Genomic DNA, 24,833 nt, shown 5'->3' on the forward strand with positions numbered 1-24,833 from the left:
TAGAAACATATAAAATTTTAAAAGGACCGGACAAGCTAGATGCAGTAAAAATGGTCCCAGTGTTGGGCGAGTCCAGAACAAGGGGCCACAGTCTTAAAATAAAGGGGAGGTCATTTAAGACTGAGGTGAGAAAAAAATTTTCACCCAGAGAGTTGTGAATTTATGGAATTCCCTGCCACAGAGGGCAGTGGAGGCCAAATCACTGGATGGATTTAAGAGAGAGTTAGATAGAGCTCTAGGGGCTAGTGGAGTCAAGGGATATGGGGAGAAGGCAGGCACGGGTTATTGATAGTGGACGATCAGCAAAGATCACAATGAATGGTGGTGCTGGCTCGAAGGGCCGAATGGCCTCCACCTGCACCTATTTTCTATGTTTCTATGTTTAACATTCTTTCCTGGTACTGAGGCCCAAGTTACTCGTGGTTGGGTTCATTGGGCAGGCCATTTTGTTTGCCTGCCTGGCATAGATTTGCGCCGCTGCCGTGAGAGTCTCTGTGCCGAATTCGCCCTGGTGACCGGCATGGATCAGGCTGCGGCTCGGTGCATCCTGGAGGACAACCAGTGGCTGCTGGAAGTAGGTACCAAGCACTGGGTAGAAGCGGTGGAAGATAATGGCCTTCAAAGGGGGGTGGTTGGAGAAAGCATCCTGCTTGCCTGCTAGATTTTCACTTACTGTAACTGCAGGAAAAATGTTCCCGATGTTGGGGAAGTCCAGAACCAGGGGTCATGGTTTAAGAATAAAGGGTAAGCCAGTTAGGACTGAGATGAGGACAAACTTTCTTTACCCAGAGTCTTGTGAATCTGTGGAATTCTCTGCCACAGATGGCAGTGGAGGCCAATTCGCTGGATATTTTCAAGAGGGAGTTATATTTTGCTCTTAGGGCTAGCTAAATCAATGGATATGGAGAAAAAACAGGAAAGAGGTACTGATTTTAGATGAACAGCCATGATCATATTGAATGGCAATGCTGGCTCGAAGGGCCGAATGGCCTATTCCTGCACCTATTTTCTATGTTTCTATGCTTGAGTATATATGGCAATAAAACTCGACCACTCTATTTTGAAGCAATCATGCATGGTGGAGGTATAATATAGTCATAGAGTGATACAGTATGAAAACAGGCCCTTCGGCACAACTTGCCCACACCAGCCAACATTTCTCAGCTGTACTACCTGCTTTTGGTCCATATCTCTCCAAACCTGTCCTATCCATCTATCAGTCTAACTGTTTCTTAAATGTTGGGATGGTCCCTGCCTCAACTGCCTCCTCTGGCAACCTGTTCCATACACCCACCATCCTTTGTGCGAGAAAAGTTACCCCTTAAAAAGTTACCTTTTAAAAATACTTTAAACAAAAACATTGAAATCATACTTCTACAATGCACTAAAACATGATTTTAATACATCAAATTTCAAAATGCACTCCCCTCCCACACCCTCCCCCCACTCGGTCACTCCACTGCCTCTCCTTGTATGTGAATACTTGGTCAATAAACTTACTTACTTACTTATATTGGGGGTAAAAATGACTTCAGGACAGTTTGTTAAGAAAATGAAGGAAATGGTAACAGAATTGAGTGAGTGTAATTTTATGGATGAGAAATTGTGTTCAACCAATTGATGACTGCTTTGACAAAGTAACTAGTATGTTAGATAACAAGGAAGCCAATGGATGTAGCAAATTTTGTTATACAAAATTTGGTCCGTGAAGTGCCCCATAAAAGATTACCACACTAGATAAGCACCAGTGGATTGAATGTAATAGGTTAAGTCCAGGGGGTCAGATATGGGGCTTTATGTGACATATTGTCAGTGCAGAGGGGCAAGGCCAAGTGTGCATCCAGAGTCAAGGTCTGGAGTAGTACTAGGTGTGCAGTTAAAGCTGGGACAATGGGAGTGTTCAGCACTGGGAACCTAAGCAGGTAAGCAGCTATGATCAGGGTAGAATAGGGGGCCAGTTGTAAGGCTGGACACAGGGTCAGGAATGAGAGAAGGTATGCAACTGGAGTCAGGGTCAGGAGTAGTAGCAGGTGTGCAGTGAGACCCAGGTTGGTCAACATGGGTCAAGTGCTTGATTATAATCTGATTTCCATACATGAATACACTAAGATCATTCATGTGCTGCACCTGTTGATCAGAGCCTGGCTCTACTGTGGAATGTAATTAGGAATGTAATTTAGCCTAACCTTATGCATAGCTTATCCAATTTAAAGCATAAATATTGCATTCAAGTGTAAGTTAAAAGACTCGCTACAGTATGCACCAGATTGCACAATTTCAAGCTGACCTTTCAATTTCACCCCCCCTCCCACACCCTCCCCCCCCCCTCGGTCGCTACACTCCCTCGGGCTTGGTCTCTTGCAATTTCTCACTCCCAACTCTCACCCAATGTTGGCAGCCCTGATTTATTGTGTTATAATCCAAAAGGCCGAACAACAGGAACACAAACTGGCCTGCGTACATCATGAAAGGAGTGCTCCACCTCACAAACTAACCACCCGCCTGCCTCATCAGCTCCACACACCTGCCCCATCAGCTACCACTTTCAAGGGTCTTGGTTCCAACCTCGGCTTCATTAGCCACCTCAGAATCTACAGGGTGGAAATCAGCAATCCTCCATTGCCAAAGGACTACTGAATGAGGAGGATAAAGCAAGAACACAGTGCAGTTAATTCCTGGAACACATCAGTGCTAACATCTCAGTACTTCTGCTCTAACATATTCAGAGAAAAGTCCAGCGACTGAGAAATATCATGTGAATATCTTTGTATGGATTTCGATACTTTATTAAAAGTGTAACAAATTGGACAGAATTTGTCTTCAAATCTTCATAAATGTGCATTGACCACATTTGCAGCATTCTAGGAAAAGTTGATATCACAAGCTTGCAATCACAAAAACAACATCTTTGTAAACACTTTTCCACCGTCAGCAAGCTTCTCTTTATCGTACAGATGTTACTGAGTACTGAGCAGAATTGCCCCAAGGATTACTACGACACTAATCAAATGGGTATTTGTATCTTACCAGGTCTGAAATTGATCAAAACGATCAATGGCAGATCAGTTCTACAAGGCCTCATTAGCTTTGTGAAAATACAGTTAACAAGTGCTTTTCAACCAGTTCCAGAACCCAGGCAGACATCATTCAATTGTGCTCACTTTTGTGATGCTGAAAACAAGTTGCCAATCGGCCACACTTTTAAAAGAGGGAAATAAATGTAACAGCTTTCATTTATTGCAAACAATTATCAGCCCTCTCTGATTATTTTGATATATTTGGCAAAAAACAAATACAATAACCAGTGGAGCAGACTGCATTTCTCAGTTATTTTATCTAAAATTATTTCAGAATATAACTGGATGCTCCAACAAAATATGTATCGAGCTAAGGCCACCCTTTCTGGATCGCCTTGCCGTCTCCTCATCAGCTTGGCGGCGTGCAGCAGGAGCTTTGCTGGTCACAAAATCGTCACATCATTACTGATCCTGCTAGCAGCCAGGATTTAACTAAACTCATTGTGGTGGGGAGCCTCTTTGATACTTTGAAGTGGCAAGGGAATAGGCCCCTTGATTCTTCACCTCGAGGGTCTGCATGACAAAGACCCAGCAAGCCCACAAAATAAATTACCCAGTGACCCAAGTACCTCCGAACAATGCTCTAGGAAGGCTGGAATAATATGCTGAGTTTCCTCAAATTGAATAATATTCATTGCGGTTACAGAGCCTCAGTTTGCTGTGCATGTCCCCTATTTTAACCTTTGATACCAATGAATCGCGTGGCTCTTGTTCTCCATCGCCACTGTAGCTTAGCTATTTGTTTTTTTGTTCAGCGTGGACCACCAATTCTCAACGCCCAGTTTGACCAAAGCAATCTCCACACCCATTCCCTATGCTAAGTGCCACATATACCAGCAGATTCCGTTCTACATTGTTGTCATCTATTTTCATACCATCCTTAAATAGTCAGCGCATGTGAAGAAGGGTCTCGACCCGAAACGTTACCTCTTCCTATTCTCCAGAGATGCTGCCTGACCTGCTGAGTTGCTCCAGCGTTTTGTGTCTACCTTCACCTTCCACTGTACTATCCCTGTTTGCAATGAGTGCTGTTGCAAATATAACCAAAGTGCAATGGGTTTAAATTTCTGAACTTGGATTAACACAACCTGGACAGTTCACTCAATCCCTCTCCTCCCCTGTTATTTTTTTCCAACCAAAAACCCAATGTGTTTTTTCCTCACCAAATTCAATACTTCCTGAATTCCTGATGCTCTCAGTTTTAAGTAGCAGCATTTTCTTGAGAACTTTATTGATTTTTTTTATGCAAGTGGATGTCATTGGCAATGTTGGCATTTATCATCCATACCTAATAGCCCCTGAACTACGGAGGCATTTAAGACTCAACCATATTGACGGCTCTTAAGTTGCACAGGACCAGATCAGAAAAAGATGACAAATTTCCCTTTCTGAAGGTCATGAATAACCTAGATGGGATTTTTACAACACTCAAGCAGTTTTTTTTAGCTACCAATACTGAGTCTAACCTTTTTTTATGTATATATTTTATTTTAATACTTGAATATAAATTCCCCAACTTTTACAGTGAGATTCAAACTCATATTCCAGGATCAATGGTTTAGAACTGGCAGCTCATCAAAAATCTTAACGATATTGGCATGATTATTTGTACAGCTGTCCTTTGACTGTTCAGGTTAACAGTTTACCTACCTGCTAACTGTAAGAAACCATTACACATGTATTTCAGTGGCAGTTTCTCACGGAACATGATACTGTGTTCTGTACTCCTCAACTAAAATGTGACTCTAGAGTTTCATTAGCAGCATCAAATGTTAACAAACAGCACCAAACTGGTTTTAATAAAATTATAGTCTGAGATAAACAGAATCAAATCCAAATAAAAATAACAGGGAGGAATAGAATTAGGGTAAGATTAGTGCTGCCTTACACCACCAGAGACCAGGGCTCAATCCTGACTATGGCTGCTTGTCTGTACGGAGCTTGTACGTTCTCCCCGTGACCTGCGAGGGTTTTCTCCGGGTGCTCCGGGTTTCCTCCCACACTCCAAAGACGTACAGGTTTGTGGGTTAATTGGTTTAGTATAATTGTAAATTATCCCTAGTGTGTAGGATAGCGTTGGTGCGCGGGGATCGTTGGTCGGAGCGGACTCGGTGGGTCAAAGGGCCTGTTTCCGCACTGTATCTCTAAACCAAACTAAACTAAAAAATAGTGTAAATGGGTGCTTAATGATAAGTGTGGAATCAGTGGGCTGAAGGGCCTATGTCTGTGCTCTGTGACTCCAACTGTGTTCTGCACCAGTGACAATGTCAGCTGTATAGTTGAATCATGAACTTACTGGTGCTGGCAACAAATGCGTGGTGAGGGCTATTCTTCTGAAAGCAAGGGTTAAGGCAACTTCTCAAGGAGTGGCGATTGGAGGTATTGGTTGGGGCGGTAGATGACGCAGAAATGAAGAGAGCTTTATTCAGTAACAATAACACTTGATTAGGAAGTGCCTCATTTCACTCTCCATCCGTTCCGGTGCTAACAAGCCAAGGATAATTAGAACTTGTATTAACTTTAGATTACAATTGCGCCAAATCTCACTTTTTACTGTTAAAGATAAGTACTTTGTGCAGTCAAATTATTTTCAGTTTCCACAGTTACAGATGGAGGCCAACAATCATAATGTGAACAATCATGGGCAGTGAACAGATTTCTTCAACCAGTGGGAAGTATTCCAACTAATAAAAAAATCCCTGAAGTTAGATGGCTATTTTCACCAAAGATGAAAGATCATTGATTTAGTTTGAGTTCCTCCAGCAATTTTGTGTACCTTTGATTTAGTTTAGTTTGGTTTAGAGATACAGTGCGGAAACAGAGCCCTTCAGCCCACCGAGTCCACGCCGACCAGCGATCCCTGCACACACTTAACACTATCCTACAAGCTAAGGACACTTTACCATTTTTTAAAAACTAAGGCAAATTAAATCTACAAACCTGTACGTCATTCAAGTGTGGGAGGAAACCAGAGCACCTGGAGAAAACCCACACAGGTCACAGGGAAAAGTACAAACTCCATACGGATGGCTCCCTTAGTCAGGATCGAATCTGGATCTCTGGCACTGTAAGGCACTAACTCTACCGCCACGTCACCGTGCCGTCCCTGAAATAACTTTACTCCCTTCACAGGTGTCGCAGATAAGCTAGGCATTTGCAGCATTTTCTGTTTTACTTTTGATTTACAGCATTGACATATTTTGCTTTTGGATCATTCTGTCATTAGTGTCCATTCAAAGTGCTGTGCTCAAAACTGATTGAGGTGAAAGGCCAGTGCATGAGTCTACTAACATCGTCAGTGAATCAACAGCAGGCAACAAGGAGGCTTCAGGGTTTGGCCACTGTAACAGTGTGCATGGGTTAATGTATAACCAGTGTGAAAGCCAATGCTTTAATGCTGTTTATAGGATGAATGTCTCTGGTCAGCTGTTCCTACTTCTGGATTCTGTCCCACCACTTATTTTCCATCCCTGGATGTAGCTGTAGTTACTCAAGAGCCAGACTTCTTTCAATACTGAGTCCAAATGATATCCCTCCAGTGCAGCCAGCTGTCAACTCAGACTGCTTATGTCAAGTGATAAGTAGTGGGCTTTGCTGGGAAGAACAGCATCTCATGTCCACCCATGAGGTGGTGATTGTGTAAGCTGCACCAAACCAATGCAGGACACTTCTCAAGGAGTGGGGATTGGAGGTATTGGTTGGGGAGGTAGATGATGCAAAACTGAATGGAGCTTTATTCAGTAACAATAACATTTGATTAGGAAGTGCCTCATTTCACGCTTCATCCCATCCGGTGCTATCAAGCCAAGGATATTTAGACCTTATATTAACTTTAGATTACAATTGCGTCACCACGCCAAATCTCACTTTTTACTGTTAAAGATATTAAAGATAGTGAAATTATTTGCACAATAATTGCTGCACTGCAATGCATGGATTTTGAAGATTTGACCCAGCATTGTAGAAGCAGCGATGATACTTCCATCTCAGGATGTGAAATTTAGAGAAGAACTTGTAGATGATAAACTTGTCACACAACTGCTGACTTAATGTTTGTAGTGTTAGAGACTGCTTGTTTGGGAAGTGCTTGCACAAAAGTGCTCTCAATCACTACATACTGTCCAAGAAGCACTTTGTCATATCTCTTTTATGTAGAATGGATGACCTTTGCCAACACTGAAATACCATTACTGCAGACTTATCCGTTTCCTGAAGCAGTCTGAAGAAGGGTCTCAACCCGAAACATCATCTGTCCATTCCGTCCATTGGTGCTGCCTGACTTATAACCATATAACCATATAACAATTACAGCACTGAAACAGGCCATCTCGGCCCTACAAGTCCGTGCCGAACAATTATTTTCCCTTAGTCCCACCTGCCTGCACTCATACCATAACCCTCCATTCCCTTCTCATCCATATGCCTATCCAATTTATTTTTAAATGATACCAACGAACCTGCCTCCACCACTTCCACTGGAAGCTCATTCCACACCGCTACCACTCTCTGAGTAAAGAAGTTCCCCCTCATGTTACCCCTAAACTTCTGTCCCTTAATTCTGAAGTCATGTCCTCTTGTTTGAATCTTCCCTATTCTCAAAGAGAAAAGCTTGTCCACATCAACTCTGTCTATCCCTCTCATCATTTTAAAGACCTCTATCAAGTCCCCCCTTAACCTTTTGCACTCCAGAGAATAAAGACCTAACTTATTCAACCTTTCTCTGTAACTTAGTTGTTGAAACCCAGGCAACATTCTAGTAAATATCCTCTGTACTCTCTCTATTTTGTTGACATCCTTCCTATAATTGGGCGACCAAAATTGTACACCATACTCCAGATTTGGTATCACCAATGCCTTGTACAATTTTAACATTACATCCCAGCTTCTATACTCAATGCTCTGATTTATAAAGGCTAGCATACCAAAAGCTTTCTTTACCACCCTATCTATATGAGATTCCACCTTCAAGGAACTATGCACGGTTATTCCCAGATCCCTCTGTTCAACTGCATTCTTCAATTCCCTACCATTTACCATGTACGTCCTATTTTGATTTGTCCTGCCAAGGTGTAGCACCTCACATTTATCAGCATTAAACTCCATCTACCATCTTTCAGCCCATTCTTCCAAATGGCCTAAATCACTCTGTAGACTTTGGAAATCCTCTTCATTATCCACAACATCCCCTATCTTGGTATCATCTGCATACTTACTAATCCAATTTACCACACCTTCATCCAGATCATTGATGTACATGACAAACAACAAAGGACCCAACACAGATCCCTGAGGAACCCCACTAGTCACCTGCCTCCAACCCGACAAACAGCCATCCACCATTACCCTCTGGCGTCTCCCATTCAGCCACTGTTGAATCCATCTTGCTACTCCTGCATTTATACCCAACAGTTGAACCTGTGTACGGAGTTTGTACGTTCTCCCCATGACCTGCGTGGGTTTTCTCCAGGTGTTCCAGTTTCCTCCCACACTACAAAGATGTACAGGTTTGTAGTTAAATTGGCTTCGGTAAAATTGCTGAGTTCCTCCAGCTGTCGGCTTTTTCATATTCATAAGTCATAGAAGAATTAGGCCATTCGGCCCATTGAGTCTACAGTTTTTTTTGCAGATTCTAATAACTTAGGGTGGCATGGTGGCACAGTGGTAGAGTTACTGCCTTACAGCACTTGCAGCACCGGAGACCCGGTTCAATCCTGACTACGGGTGCTGTCTGTACGGAGTTTGTACGTTCTCCCCATGACCTGCGTGGGTTTTCTCCAGGTGTTCCAGTTTCCTCCCACACTACAAAGATGTACAGGTTTGTAGTTTAATTGGCTTCGGTAAAATTGTAAATTGTCCCTTGTGTGTGTGTGTAGGATAGTGTTGGTGTGCGGGGATCACTGATCTGCATGAACTCAGTGGGCTGAAGGGCCTGTTTCCGCACTGTATCTCTAAACTAGCCTAAACTAAACTGCAGATAACAAATGCTAGGTCATGGTTTTATTTCCCCACTTACTTAAATAGAATCTGATAGATACAATCATCCAATTCAAAAGAACAGCTCTCAAATCAGGCAATGTCTAACATAATGCTGGTCCAAGTACCTGAAAAGTTCTCTCCAGCATCCTTTAAACTAGTGAATGGAGACATCTACCCGGGGGCTCCTTTAATCTTAATGTAAATTCTGCTGAGTCCCCATTCACATCAACATTGACTTTCCTCAGAGACCCAGCACGCCACCCTCATCCACTATTGTAAATACTGACACAAACTAATTTTTCAATATGTCAGTATTTTCATTTACAATGTCACTGTTAACAGTTTTCCTGGGGTCCTCCTTGCTCTCGTCCAACCTCCTTTTGAAATGTAAGTGGAAAAAATCTTGTTAATAGTTTTGCACAACTCACTTCACACTCCCCTTTTTGTAGATCGTGCCATCTGTTACGCCTCCATTTCTCTGTCCTGGTCACCATGTTCTGTGCGGGCTTCTGCATTGTGTATAATTTTCCTTTTAATTCCTTAGTCAGCCTTTACATTGAAGAACATTTATGGCTGTTTATTTTTGGGAAGAACTCTTGCTATTTAAGGCATCAGCTGGTTCTTTATTGTTACTTGAGCGCGTGACGGATCTTCTGTTATTGTACTATTAACTTGTCCATCTGATTTACCATGCACAGTCAATGAGAATCAAAAAGAAAACTGCAGTCACTGTAAATCTGAGAGAAAAAAATAAAATATTGGAAACAGGAGGATTGTTAGACAGCATCTGTGGAAAGAGAAATGTGGTCAACATCTTGCATCATCAACCTGAAATAGTAATTGCATTTGTCTTTCCACAGATGCTGCCTGAACTAGAAAGAGTTGCAAGCATTTTCTGTTTCGATATAATACACACTACCTATCTAGGCACATTGAAGTCACTCCTATCTAAATCCAGAATCTTTCGTTTCCAGCTTTGTGTTTCTCTTTCAAATGCGATGTTGAGCTTAATCACATTAAGATCACAATTAGATAAATGTTCACACACCACTGAGGTACTGGCCACATTAAAAAATATTAATATTAAAGTTTAAAAACCATCTTTTACTCAAGTGGTTTGCGCAATATAATTATGCAAACATATCTACTATTTTAATCAAGCCAGTAATGTATTTAAAATTAACGAGTTAACAACTGTATTAAAAATGTAGCTGAAAGGAATTTCCATGTGTTCCATAGTACCACTTCTTTCTAGCAATATAGCTCAGGAAAAATACAAAATGAGCATTTCTGTGTTTCAAATAGTAATGTGAATTAGACAGACTTAGCAGCACTAGAAATCAGAATGTTGTAAAGCATCCTATCTTCTTCTGAATGCAAACTTGAACATATTCGCACTCGTGCCAGTTAAAATTATTACATTATAGGATACTAAAAAGTGAAAAAAGGTATTAACCACAAATATGTTCATATTAAAACAAGTTACATATCCTCCAACCAACAATTGTTGCCAGGCCCAGTTATGTGGAAGATAATAATCAAGGAACTCCAACAGCAGCCCTGGGGGTTTCAGTGCATGTACAATAACCACAAACCTTTTGAATGAGTCACATATTTACAAACCAAGACATGTTGCAATCAAAAAGAAATGCCACATATTGAATTTGCATCGACATGTCAGACATTACAATTATGACAGGTGGAGCACATGGATCTTTCCGATATCTCCATTGCAACTCTGTCTCTCTATTAGATCACTTTGAACAACTACCGTTATTGTTTTTACAAAATTAAGGGCAGCGCACTTTGAGGGATCAGTGATAGGGGTAGAACCTCGTCTACTGATGCAAAAAGTGCTGCATTAACTCAACGGGTCAGGCAGCATCTGTGGAGGGAAACGGATAGACGATGCTTTGAGTCAGTCCTGATCTGAAACGCTATCTGTTCATTTCCCTCCACAGAGGAGTTCCTCTAGCACTTTGTTACTTGCTCAAGGTTCAACAAATCTGCTGTTTGCTTTGTCTCCATGCTTCTACTAGTTTTAGATGACACTGTGAGCTATGTCATGATTCCACGATTTTTTCCAGGATTGTCATTATAGAGGATTTTAACTTTCCCAATATGGAGTGGGATTGCCATAATGCCAGGGGGCTAGTTGGAGGGGTGGATGAAGAGGTGGAGGGGGATTTGTGAAAAGTGTTCAGGAAAGTCTTCTCATGCAATATATAGAGGGTACAGTAAGGTGGAGGGAAAGGCATGACCATCTTTTCGGAAATTGAGCAGAGCACGGGAGTGAGGTGTCAGTGGTTGAGTCTTTTGGCACCAAGGACTGCAATTCGATTAGCTTTAGAATAGTTATGGATAAGGACAGGAGTCATCCATAAGTTAAAGTTCAATATTGGGCAAGACCTGCTTGGGAGGGACCAAAGACTTCCAGGTTTGCAGGATAATTGGCTTCAGTAAAAAGTGTAAATTGTCCCTAGTGTTGGATAGTGCTGGTGTACAGGGATCGCTGGTCAATGTGCACTCGGTAGGCCGAAGGGCCCATTTCCATGCTGTATTTCTAAACTTCCCTGGAGGAATTTAGGAGACTGAGGAGCATAATTGAGGAAATCAAGAACGCCAAAAAAGGGACACGAGACAGCTCCGAGATTAAGGAGAATCCAAAGAGATTCTATAAGAGCATTAAGGGGAAATGGGTAACTGGAAAGAGAATAGGGCTCCTGAGTCACCAATGTGGTTATCCTGTGTGGAGCCACAGGAGGTTGGAGAGGTCCTCAATTAATGTTTTGCCTCTGTTTTCAATGCAGAGAAAGACATGATGACTGGGAAACTTGAGACGGTCAATGGAGGACTTTCCATGTTAAAGTTGGGGTGGTTCTGAATGTCTTAAGGAATATGAAGGTAGATAAATCTCCTGCACCTAATCAGATATATCTGATATATCCGTGGGAGGCGAGAGAAGAAATTGCAGGAGAGCTGGGTGAAATGTACAACTCGTTATTAGACTCGGATATGGTGCAGAAATGCTGGAAGGTGGCTAATGTTGTGCTTCTATTAAGAAGGGCTTTAAGGAAAAGCCTGGGAACTTTGGACTAGTGAGCCTAACATCAATGGTAGAAAGGTTACTGGAGAGGATTCCGAGGGATAAGATAAACATTCTTTTTGATAGACGGGCTGTTCAGGCACAGTCAGCAGGGTCTTGTACAACGGAAATCATGTCTTATGAATTTATTTTGAGTTTTTTTTTAAAATGTGTCCAAGAGGTTTGATGAGGACAATACCATACACATTGTCCATATGGACTTCAACAAGATCTTTGAAAATGTTCTGTATGGTAGGTAGGCTGCTCTTGCAGGTTAGATTGCATGGGATCCAAGGAGAGATAGCTAACTGGATGCACGATTGCCTTCATGGTAGGAAACAGGGCGATGGTGGAAGGTTGTCCTTTGGACTGGAGGCTTGTGACTAATGGTCTGCCTCAGGGATCAGTGCTGGGCCTATTGCTGTTTATCATCTACATCAATGATTTAGATGAGAATGCACAAGGCATGTTTAGTATGTTTGTAGAAGATACTAAAATAGATAGTATCATAGACAGTGAAGATGGTTATCATGAATTGCAGCGAGATCTTCATCAGCTGAGCAAGTTGGCTGAAGAGTGGCAAATGGAATTTAATTCAGATAAGTGAGGTGATGCATTTTGCAAAGTCAAACCAGGGCAGAATCTTCACGGTGAACATAGAAATAATACATCACAGAAACCTGCAAACGATAAACACAAAAAGCTGGAGTAACTCAGCGGCTCAGACAGCACCTCTGGAGAGAAGGAATAGACTCTCAGTCTGAGGAAGGGTCTCGACCCAAAACGTCACCTATTCCTTTTTTCCAGAGATGCTGTCTGACCCGCTGAGTTACTCCAGCTTTTTGAGTCTTTCTTCGGTTTAAACCAGCATCTGCCATCTTCCTACACAGGAACAAGATCTTTGGTCCAAAATGTCTATGTCAAACATGATGCTAAACTAATCTGCTTTGCCTGCAGCTGATGCATATTCCTCCATTCCCTACATATACCTATCGAAAAGCCTCTTAAATGCCACCATCCCATCTGCCAACACCACCGCCCCAGCAGCGTGTTCTAGGAATCCACCACTCTGTGTGTAAAAAAATGTGCTCTGCACATCTCCTTTAAATTGTGCCCCTCTCATCTTTAAGCTATTCTTTGCCAATTCATTTCTGGGGGAAAGGTTGTGACTGTCTACCTTGTCCGTGCCTCTTATAATTTTATAAGCTTCTATCGTGTCAGAATCCCAACTTCCAATGTTCCAGAGAAAACAATCCAATTTTGTTCAAAGTCAAAGTCAAAGTAGCCTTTATTGTTCAACCCTTCCTTGTAGGCAGTAGTAGCCTTTATTATTCAACCCTTCCTTGTAGGCAATACCTTCCAATCCAGGTAGCACAACTTCATGCACCTGTGACACATTTCTATGGCGAATCCCACCTTCCAACTATGAATGGGATAGAATAAATATGAACCCACTATGGTGAGCGTAATTGTCCATACTCACCAAGCAGCAAGTTATTAATACTGGCAGTTCTTGGAGCACAGAGTGGGATCACTGTGGGATGCTCAATTACACATTAACGATCTGGCCCAATAGTTCTGCCGAAGCGGCACTGATCTGAAACATTAACTGTTTCTCTCTTCACTGATGCCGAGCATGAAGGAAAGTAAACCACGCTCCTTCTTTACCTCTCTATCTCCTCGTGTTGCCATTTTCAGGGAGCTCTGGATCTGGATCACGCCTCCCCATGTTGGCCACACTCTTATTTCACTCCTGCCATTGGGAAGAAGGTCCAGGAGTCTGATAACTGTAACATCCAGGTTCAGGAGCAGCTTCTTCCCTACAACCATCAGGCCTCTAAACACTACAGCCTCCACAATAATCTCTGAACTACAGACTATGGAGCATTGTTTTTTTGTCTTTGCACTATCATTGTTTGTTTGACGCACACACACGCGCACACACGCGCACTTTTTTCATTGTTTACCATGGTGTTTACAGAGTACTATGTTTACATAGCTGTTGTGCTGCTGCTGTAGAATTTTGTTCTTCCATTTCAGGACATATGACAATAAAACACTCTTGACTGTTGACCACCAAAATCCCTCTGCACATCAATCCTGTTAAAGGTCTTGTCCTATCCAGTGTGGGCAAGTTGGGCTGAAAGGCCTGTTTCCACACTGTATCCAGTGGTCTGCTTTTAATTCAGCAACTAGTAAACGTAAGATCAAATACAAATGTCTGGAAGTTGTGGTTGACTATGGCACACTCCACCATTCGATTTGTAAAAATGGCAGCTCACTGCTGTATCATGGAAAGTCATCGGCAAGCATGAAGTTGTTTCATCTCCATGGCAGATCAATAAACATGGCAAGTTAAGTCATGTCAATGTAATACAAGTTCTCTTTGAATGATGCGTTAACTGTTAATTACCATCAATCAACATTGCTGGCAGTGCAAATTAACTACAACTGGTGTGAGGTCTTGTTCTTTCAGGTTTTAATTGATGGTGTTTTTTTTGAAATGTTAAAAAAATTAATTTACTGTTATTTTTTTCTCTTTTCCAACCTAATCCACTTCCTTCGCCTTCCTACTCCTAATACCCACTCAAACTCAGAGTGCCCACTCAGTCCTTGTGTTTACTTCTCAGTATTTTAATGCTGCTTGGTTAAGGAGATGCACAATTGTTTGCCAAGTTCACTCAAGTCTCTGGCATACTGTTTGCTTCACTGATCTGTTATCAACTCATCCATTCGGCAACGAACGCAAAGATTTTACAATGGAGGTGGTGGAGGCTGAAATGTTGAGCAAATAAACAAAGTGCTGGAAGAATTCAGAGGGTCAGGCAGCATCTATGGAGGGAAATGGAAATGGACAGAGTCTCAACGTTTTGGGTCCATATCCTTCTTCAGACTTTTAAATTCTGGTTTATGAAATGAATTGAAAACTTGTGCATGAAGAGGCTTCTCAAAACAGTCGGCATTTGCTGGTCTTCAAAAGTATATGCCGACCCATTGTGTTAACAATTTTAGTTGAGTTTAGTTTAGAGCGCCCTGGAGCGGAAAATATTGCAAAAAGCTGGAAACACTGCCCAGTCCATCATCGGCTCTGACCTCCCTACCATCGAGGGGATCTATCGCAGTCGCTGCCTCAAAAAGGCTGGCAGCATCATCAAGGATCCACACCATCCTGGCCACTCACTCATCTCCCCGCTGCCTTCAGGTAGAAGGTACAGGAGCCTGAAATCTGCAACATCCAGGTTCAGGAATAGCTACTTCCCCACAGCCATCAGGCTATTAAACTCAACTCAAACAAAACTCTGAACATTAATAGCCCATTGCACTTTATCTGCTTATTTATGTGTGTATATCAATGGTATATGGTCACACTGACCTGTTCTGTATTTATTTATGCCAACTATATTCTGTTGTGCTGAAGCAAAGCAAGAATTTCATTGTCCTATCTGGGACACATGACAATAATCTTTCTTGAAATCTTGAGATTCGGCCCTTCGGCCCACCGAGTCCACGTTGACCAGCAATCCCCATACACCAACATTATCCTACACACTAGGGAAAATGTACAATTTTACTGAAAGCAATTGACCTACAAACCTGTATGTCTTTGAAGTGTGGGAGGAAACCAGAGCACCTGGAGAAAGCCCAGACGGTCACGGGGAGAACATACAAACTCCGTACAGACAGCATCCATAGTCAGGATCAAACCCGGGTCCCAGGAAAGTTGTGCTCGCTCATTGCTCAAGAATAAGAAAGTCTAACAATTTATAACTGTGAACCACTGGATACTTTAAACTATCTTGCCCTGAAATTAGCTGATCTGAAGGTGAGTGCAATACTGGACTGTTATCATTGCCTTTAGTGCTGCTATGTTAATGAGGGGGGAAGGTAATCAAGCAAATTCCTATTACTGATATCTGCATGGTGACTGAAACAGGAAGGTGCATTAGTGTGAAAGGCAGGTGAGGTAAGGTCAGGCTTAGCTGTATGAGAAACTCAGCGGGTGCAGCAGCATCTATGGAGCAAAGGAAATTGGCAACATTTCGGACCGAAAACCCTTCTGAAGAAGGGTTTCGGCCCGAAACATTGCCTATTTCGGTCTGAAGAAGGGTTTCGGCCTGAAACATTGCCTATTTCGAGTTTGAAGAAGGGTTTCGGCCAGAAACGTTGCCTATTTCCTTCGCTTCATAGATGCTGCTGCACCCGCTGAGTTTCTCCAGCACTTTTGTCTACCTTCAGGCTTAGCTGTAGTTCTTTAACACCCTCCTAAACACCATCCCATCATGACAAATGCTAGAATGTCTTGTCCAGTGTCACACTAGAAGACAGTCAAAGCTGCCAAACAATGGTCAGCATTCATGCAACTGTGCCCCAGCATCGAGCGGAGAGAAGGAGCACAAAAGTGGAAACATCAACATGATCCCTCAAAACAAAATTCACCAGCTCTTTCTGTTCCCCCCACCTATTTAGCAAGCTTCACCAACTCAATCAAGCCAGACTTTTACATTCTGATTTATTAATGTTTACATGTTTTATGTGGTATTTATTGTACCCCGGTTCATATTAAATAGAACAGTTTCTGTCTAAGATGCCAGCAGAGGCCAAGTTTGCAGAGCTGCCAGCTGTGTGGATGCCTCAAACTCTCTAACTGCCGCTTCATTACTTGGAAAACATTAAACAACTGTGCATTGGGAGTAGAAAATGAGACTGTTAAACCAACCTGATATAATTCTCATCAACAAAGGGAAAGAGCACAGATCAATTAAGCCTCCACTGTGTAGCAATGAAGCATATCTGAAGCCGTGAGACTTAAAACAAATTGACTGCGGAAAACTCTATAGGAGGAGTACGAGTGAGAGAAAATCCATGGCAGGGAAGGTGGGTGAGCGAGGGGGGAACAAAAAGATGAAGGAAAACACGGCACAGTGGCGCAGCAGTTGAGTTGCTGCCTTCCAGTGCTTGCAGCGCCGGGGACCCGGGTTCGATCCCGACCACGGGTGCTGTCCATGCGGAGTTTGTATGTTCTTGGGTTTGCTCCAAAATCTTGGGTTTACTCCAACACTCCAAAGACGTACAGGTTTGTAGGTTAATTGGCTTGGCGTAAATGTAAATTGTCCCTAGTGTGTGTAGGATAGTGTTAATGTGCGCGGTTCGCTGGTCGGTGCGGACTCGGTGGGCAGAAGGGCCTGTTTCCGCACTGTATCTCTCAACTAAACTGAGAAGATTTAACAAAACTAGATCTCTTCGATATCTCAAAAGACCAAGGACATTTGACAGCCTTTATAATTAAGTCGAGTGATCGTGGGGGTCAGCAAATGAGGATAGCTGCTATGGAAATGATTAACTAACGTTTTTTTACAATAACCCCCTCCTGTACAACAGCCATATATATACGCTTCTTGTTTTTAACTAAATTCAGTCAATATTATATAGAACATTGCTACAAGAATTACAACAGCTCACCTTGAGATTTTCCAATTAATAAAAGTAACTCATTGCCAGAGCGGAAAATGTACTGCTGAACAGTCTATGCGAATAGGCAGTTAATCAAATGACTACCACTGTAGATCACCTTGAGTAAATGTGTTCAATAAAATGTTACTCACAGCATATAATAATGCACTCCTGAACGTAATGTAAGTGTATCAGGAACACATCTGGAAATATTTCACGGCAGAAATGCTTATTTCCTGTGTGTGTGGACCCCTTGAGTAAATATCTTCAATAAAACATTAGCCCCATGTTCATCATAACAATAGCTCCCTGTAGTAAAAGGAGTTCACTAAGAATGTTTCTGGGTTAAAAAATAATGTTTCTGCTGTAATTTCCTTTGGTGTAATTACACAGCAGTTGCTCATAATATAAATACACTGAATGTGGTTTTAAAAGAGTATTGCACATGCAAAAATATGGAACGCCTAAACTGTCTCCTTAGCTTCCGTGTACGATTTCCCTGCAATAAACCACTGGAACATATTCGGCATGGATTTCTTTCTTTAAAGATCAATTAACCATTACTTCACCAAGCTCCTTAAGCTTTTCAGACAACCCAGATCTCTCTGAACACAACACAAAACGCTACCAGTTTAATCAACTTAAAGCAGACCTGTTGCTTTTATTTTGTAATTTTTTTCCTCATTAGATTTCCTCCCTCCTTTTAAAAGATATTTCTGCAGATTTTCAAATTGCTGCTCATTGTTTCTGAAATCACTTTAAGAGAAGACCTCCTTTAGCCTAAGTTTATGACTGAAATTACAAGGCTGCTATCCACGATTGAGGACAGCTCCTCTTACCCAAGGCCAGCTGCATCTGATGGCTTGGAATCTACCACAATCCTAGCAAAGACAACATACACAATAGGACCTTTCCAGGTGTATACATCTCCTACTCTTTCGATAAGCTCTCCAGGTCTTGTAGGAGGCTATAATCACAACCTTCGCATAACCTTGGCAAACAGGAGAGTACAGCATTAGGGATCTCTGTATTTTTAAAGGAGGCTGCTGATGGTCAAGTATCTTTACATTATACAATAACATTTACTCGGGTCATCTGGATATTTCAGGTATTTGTAGATCCAAATTGTAGAAAAGCAAGTAACTACGGCAATTTCTTTTAACTTCTATGATCGCCTTTGTCAATGATATTCAGTAAAAACTCAATTGCGGTTATTTGCCCAACTTGCCTTGTATGTATTTGATGTATTTGATGTATTTGATCTATTCATTTATCTAGAAGGAATTTAATTCTCACAATGGAAATGTATTAAATCTTCCAATCTTGGAAGAAATTCATACCTGAAGATCCAACAAGTTAATAGGTTCAAGGGTACAAATGCTCAATAAAATCAGGATCTGTGCTCCGGGAAGATATTTATTTTTAAGAGAATGATTTGTAGAGATAAACGCTATGTTAATGAATCTTGTTTATTCAAAGGAATAGGTGTCTGAATGATAAAACACCATGCATCAAATCAACAGATTTTGAGTCCAAGAAAGAAGACGGTTGTCTTGGTAAAGATGATCTTAAAGATAACTCAATTTATCAAACCTGTAAAAAAATAATCTTTAAAATATTTATTTGGATAGTGGGCTATCAATCATAAAGCACTGTATGATAAATCACTGGGCTGGGTGTTTGTGTGTTGGTGATTGGAGGGATCCGTGCATGAACTGTTAGGTTTTTGACCTAGTCCAGAATTCCAGATGTCACTTGGGGCTGGGCATCGCCATGGAGGGCAATTAATCTCCCCGAAAGAAAATGTCAGAAATCCAGCTGAGGATTGCCTGACCCTCCACACTCTTCAAACGTGTAAATTAAACCACAAACAGCACTCAACAGAAGGCATTGGGCTCATTCGTCATCAAGTCATGGAGAGGAACTGCACAGTAACAGGCACTTTGGCCCACGGGACTGTGCTGGCCCACTTACACTACCACCACCAACACACAAGGGGCAAATACAAGTGGCCAATTCATCTGCTACATCTTGGGGCTGTGGGGGGGGGGGGGGGGGGGGGGGGGGACCCATGTGGCCACAGGGAGAATATGCAAAATCCACACAGACCACACCTCAGGTCAGGATTGAACCTGGGTCTCTGCAGCTACGAGGCGGCAACTCTACTAGCAGCGCCACTGTGCTGCCATGAAGCCATGTTTAAGTTCGCTTTCTGTTGCCAATTTAAACCAGTAACATAGAAACATAGAAAATAGGTGCAGGAGGAGGCCATTCGGCCCTTCGAGCCAGCACCGCCATTCATTGTGATCATGGCTGGCCGTCCCCAATCAATAACCCGTACCTGCCTTCTCCCCAAACTCAGCAAACAGAACAGAACATAAGTGGTTCAGCAGAATCACAATGGAAGTGGAGGAGTGGGGTACGGGGTGGCGATTGGGGGGGGAAGAATATCAAGAGGCTAGCTGTTCGACTAATTTCCGTGTTTATTTTCACTGCGAGTATTGACACAGGGAGAACAAACTGAGGCAGAGAGAGTTGAAAGATTAACGCGGGGAACAAATAATTGGAAACATTCTTTCAAATAATGGAAATGCTATAAACAATTTAACCAATTGTTTCAGCTATTTGTACCTGTGGTACTGCCTTGTACAAAAATCAAGAGCCACCAATATACAACGCCCAGAAACTTTCGAAACTAATCAGATCTCAACTACGATGTTAAAATTAATTGTGGGCGTCTCAACACAGTGAGGATTGTTTGGGTGGATATAAATCACGCAACAAGGGTAAAACTGGCCTTTGTACTTCCATGAGCTCAACTGAGTGAGTTTCTTAACAATTGAAAGACCTTTCCATCCTGAAATGAACAGGCATTTTAAATTCAACCACTTTGAGAAAATGATTGTGATTGAAACAATTTTGCATTCAATGAAACAGAAACGTAAATGCATAAAACAGAAACAAACACTCCAAGGGTCAAAAAGGAAAATGTGATTTTTTGTGGTGAAGCATGGCTCGCTGTGACCGCCAGTGTTTCTTCTGGGTGCTCTGGTTTCTTATCAAAGCCAAAGACATGCTGGATGGTCAGTTAATTGCCCCGAATAAGTAGGTGAGAGGAAGAATCTGAGGGATGGTTGACGGGACTGTGGGAAGAATACAATGGGATTAGTTCACTCTGTGCCAGGTGGGCCAGGAATCCCTGCTGCTTGACTCCAAGACCCCAGATCAAACCGGGGACAGTGAAAGTTCAAAGGTGGGATTACATCAATCAGGGTCAACTCTCATGATTGTGATCACTTGCAAATCAATAATGCAACAGAAATCATGGAAACTGATCCCTCTCTTGTATCAAATTGAACTGAGCCATGACAAGACGTTTCATAGATCTGTGGTGACTTTAAAACGTTGGTGGTGAAACCTGCTGCTGAATGGTGGGATAATTGGCAGTGCTATCCGGCATTTATTTCATGAATGAAGCGGATATAGAAGTACTGGGTCAACATTCCAGAGGTGAGATGAGAGCCATTGACCTGGACATCAGAGCTGCATTGACTGAGTGTGGCATCAAGGAGCTGTGGTAAAACTGAAGGTAATGTAATCAAGGGCAATGGCCATCAAACACTTGAATGATTAGGGTTATGCCTTACACAAAGAAAAGATCATTGTGGTTGTTGGGGATCAATCAACACAGCTCCAGGACACAACTTCAGGAGATTCTTGGGATAAGAACCAAACTCAACTATGTTCTCTCGACTCTGGATCAGTTCCTGTGGACTGGAAGGTAGCCAATATACAGTAACTCAAATTTTTAAGAAAGGAGTGAGAGAGAAAACGGAGAATTATAGACCAGTTAGCCCTACATCGGTAGTGGGGAAGATGCTGGAGTCAATTTTTAAATATGTTATAGCAGCGCATTTATAAAGCAGTGACAGGATCGGTCAAAGTCAGCATGGATTTATGAAGGTGAAATCATGCTTGACTAATCTTTTGGAATTTTTTTGAGGATGTAACTAGTGGAATGGATAAGGGAGAGCCAGAGGATGTGGTGTATCTGGACTTTCAAAAAGCCTTTGACAAGGTCCCACACAAGAGATTGGGAAACGTTTAAAGATAAACAGAAGGTAACTAAAAAGTCAATACGGGGAGAAAAGATGAAGTATGAAGGTAAGCTAGCCAAGAATATAAAGGAGGATAGTAAAAGCTTCTTTAGGCATGTGAAGAGGAAAAAAAATAGTTTAGACAAATATGGGTCCCTTGAAGACAGAAACAGATGTATTTATTATGGGTAACAAGGAAATGGCAGAAGAGTTGAACAGGTACTTTGGTTCAGTCTTCAATAAGGAAGCCACAAAACAAGCTCCCATAAGTACTAGGGGACAGATGACCTAGTGTGACGGAGGAACTGAAGGAAATTCACATGTCAGGAAATGGTGTTGGGTAGACTGATGGGACTGAAGGCTAATAAATCCCTGGGCCTGATGGTCTGCATCTCAGGGTACTCAAGGAGGTGGCTCTTGAAATCGTGGACGCATTGTTGATCATTTTCCAATGTCCTATAGATTCAGGATCGGTTCCCGTGAATTAGGCGGTAGCTAATGTTATCCCATTTTTCAAGAATGGAGGGAGAGAGAAAGCAGGGAATTATAGACCAGTCCGCCTGACATCAGTGGTGGGGAAGATGTTGGAGTCGATTATCAAAGATGTAATAGCGGCACATTTGGATAGCAGTAACAGGATCGGTCCGAGTCAGCATGGATTTACAAAGGGAAAATCATGCTTGAAAAATCTACTGGAATTTTTTGAGGGTGTAACAAGTGGCGGCGCTCCGGAAGTGGTGGCGCTGTTAACAGCTGCGGCTCGCCTGCAGTCCGTCTGTCTTTACTTTTTTCTGTTGTTTTTTTTGTCTTGTTTTGGTTAAGTTTAGTTTGTTGGGTTGTGTTAGGGGGGTGAAACATGTTCTCTGTCTCTTCCTTCGGGGGAATGCGACTTTTTCGTGTCGTATCCCCCTTCTCTGCCTCCGTCTGCGCTGAGGCCTAATGGCGGAGCTGGCGGCCTCCAGCCTGTGACTGACCCCGAGGCTCCGGAGGTAGAGCCAGCCAGGACTCACCAACGAGAGGCTGGCCGTCTTCGGGGCTGAGGCAGCGGTGGCCCGACTTGCTGGTGCGGCGTTCTGGCTTTCGGCGGCGGCCTGGAGCTGATGCAGCAGGTCTCGGAGCTGAGACTGCGGGACCCGGAGCGGAGACTGCGGGACCCGGAGCTGGGGCGGCTGCCCGGAGCGGAGACTGCGGGACCCGGAGCTGGGGCGGCTGCCCGGAGCGGAGACTGCAGGACCCGGAGCTGGGGCAGCGGCCTGGAGCTGGGGCAGCGGCCCGGAGCGGAGACTGCGGGACCTGGAGCTGGGGCAGCGGCCTGGAGCTGGGGCAGCGGCCCGGAGCGGAGACTGCGGGACCCGGAGCTGGGGCAGCGGCCTGGGGCTGGGGCAGCGGCCCGGAGCGGAGACTGCGGGACCCGGAGCTGGGGCAGCGGCCTGGGGCTGGGGCAGCGGCCCGGAGCTGGGGCGGCTGCCCGGAGCGGAGACTGCGGGACCCGGAGCTGGGGCGGCTGCCCGGAGCGGAGACTGCAGGACCCGGAGCTGGGGCAGCGGCCTGGAGCTGGGGCAGCGGCCCGGAGCGGAGACTGCGGGACCCGGAGCTGGGGCAGCGGCCTGGGGCTGGGGCAGCGGCCCGGAGCTGGGGCGGCTGCCCGGAGCGGAGACTGCGGGACCCGGAGCTGGGGCGGCTGCCCGGAGTGGAGACTGCGGGACCCGGAGCTGGGGCAGCGGCCTGGGGCTGGGGCAGCGGCCCGGAGCTGGGGCAGCGGCCCGGAGCGGAGACTGCGGGACCCGGAGCTGGGGCGGCGGCCTGGAGCGGAGACTGCGGGACCCGGAGCTGGGGCGGCGGCCTGGAGCTGGGGCGGCTGCCCGGAGCTGGGGCAGCGGCCCGGAGCGGAGACTGCGGGACCCGGAGCTGGGGCGGCGGCCCGGAGCGGAGACTGCGGGACCCGGAGCTGGGGCAGCGGCCCGGAGCGGAGACTGCGGGACCCGGAGCTGGGACGGCTGCCCGGAGCGGAGACGGCGTTCCGGCTTTCGGCGGCGGCGACATCACCACGGAGGTCCGCTGGACTGGAGGTCGGCATCTCCGGCCTGGATCGATCGCCTCAGCGCAGAGGGAGAACAAGGAGGGAAGAGATGGAGACTAAGACTTTGCCTCCATCACAGTGAGGATGTGCTTGGTGAACTGACTGTGGTGGATGTTTAATTTGTGTTTATTGTATGTTTTGTTTTTATTGGTTCTGTGTATGACTGCAGGCAACATAATTTCGTTCAGACCGAAAGGTCTGAATGACAATAAAGGAAAGTTTAAGTTTAAGTTTAAGTAAAATAGACAAGAGGGCCAGTGGATGTAGTGTACCTGGACTTTCAGAAAGCCTTTGACACGGTCCCACACAGGAGATTAGTGGGCAAAATTAGAGCACATGGTATTGGGGATAGGGTATTAACATGGATAGAAAATTGGTTGGCAGACAGGAAACAAAGAGTAGGGATTAACGGGTCCCTTCCAGAATGGCAGGCAGTGACTAGTGGGGTGTCGCAAGGCTCGTTGCTGGGATCACAGCTATTTACAAAATATATTAATGATTTAGATGAAGGAATTAAAAGTAATATTAACAAATTTGCAGATGACACAAAGCTGGGTGGCAGTGTGAACTGTGAAGAGGATACCATGATGATGCAGAGTGACTTGGACAGGTTGGGTGAGTAGGCAGATGCAGTATAATGTGGATAAATGTGAGGTTATCCACTTTGGAGGCAAGAACGGGAAGGCAAATTATTATCTGAATGGTGTCAGATTAGGAGAAGGTGAGGTGCAACGAGACTTGGATGTGCTTGTACATCAGTCACTGAAAGTAAGCACACAGGTACAGCAGGCAGTGAAGAAAGCTAATGGCATGTTGGCCTTCATTGCGAGAGGATTTGAGTTTGGGAGCAAGGAGGTTCTACTGCAGTTGTACAGGGCCCTGGTGAGACTGCACTTGAAGTATTGTGTGCAATTTTGGTCTCCTAATTTAAGGAAGGATATTATTGCTATTGAGGGAGTGCAGCGTAGGTTCACCAGGTTAATTCCCGGGATGACGGGACTGAATTATGATGAAAAAATGGGTCGACTTAAAGCTGTAGCGGCTCTTCTGCCTGATCAAACTTCCCA

The 24,833-nt window shown here is 43.9% G+C and overlaps 1 protein-coding gene and 1 long non-coding RNA gene across 6 annotated transcripts in view; both read right to left on the bottom strand.

Moving 5' to 3' along the window:
• The window catches only part of zfhx3 (zinc finger homeobox 3), a 1,217,643-nt gene that overhangs the window by 257,305 nt on the left and 935,505 nt on the right, over positions 1-24,833 (bottom strand). The window lies entirely within an intron of this gene.
• Positions 12,007-21,702, bottom strand: LOC116982499. The gene is made up of 3 exons (XR_004414474.1): positions 21,692-21,702; positions 19,431-19,433; positions 12,007-12,230 (listed from the first exon to the last, which is right to left on the bottom strand). It is a non-coding gene; the product is annotated as an uncharacterized LOC116982499 (long non-coding RNA).

This window comes from Amblyraja radiata, chromosome 17 (assembly GCF_010909765.2).
Source record: "Amblyraja radiata isolate CabotCenter1 chromosome 17, sAmbRad1.1.pri, whole genome shotgun sequence".
In the NCBI taxonomy this organism is placed as follows: Eukaryota; Metazoa; Chordata; class Chondrichthyes; order Rajiformes; family Rajidae; genus Amblyraja; species Amblyraja radiata.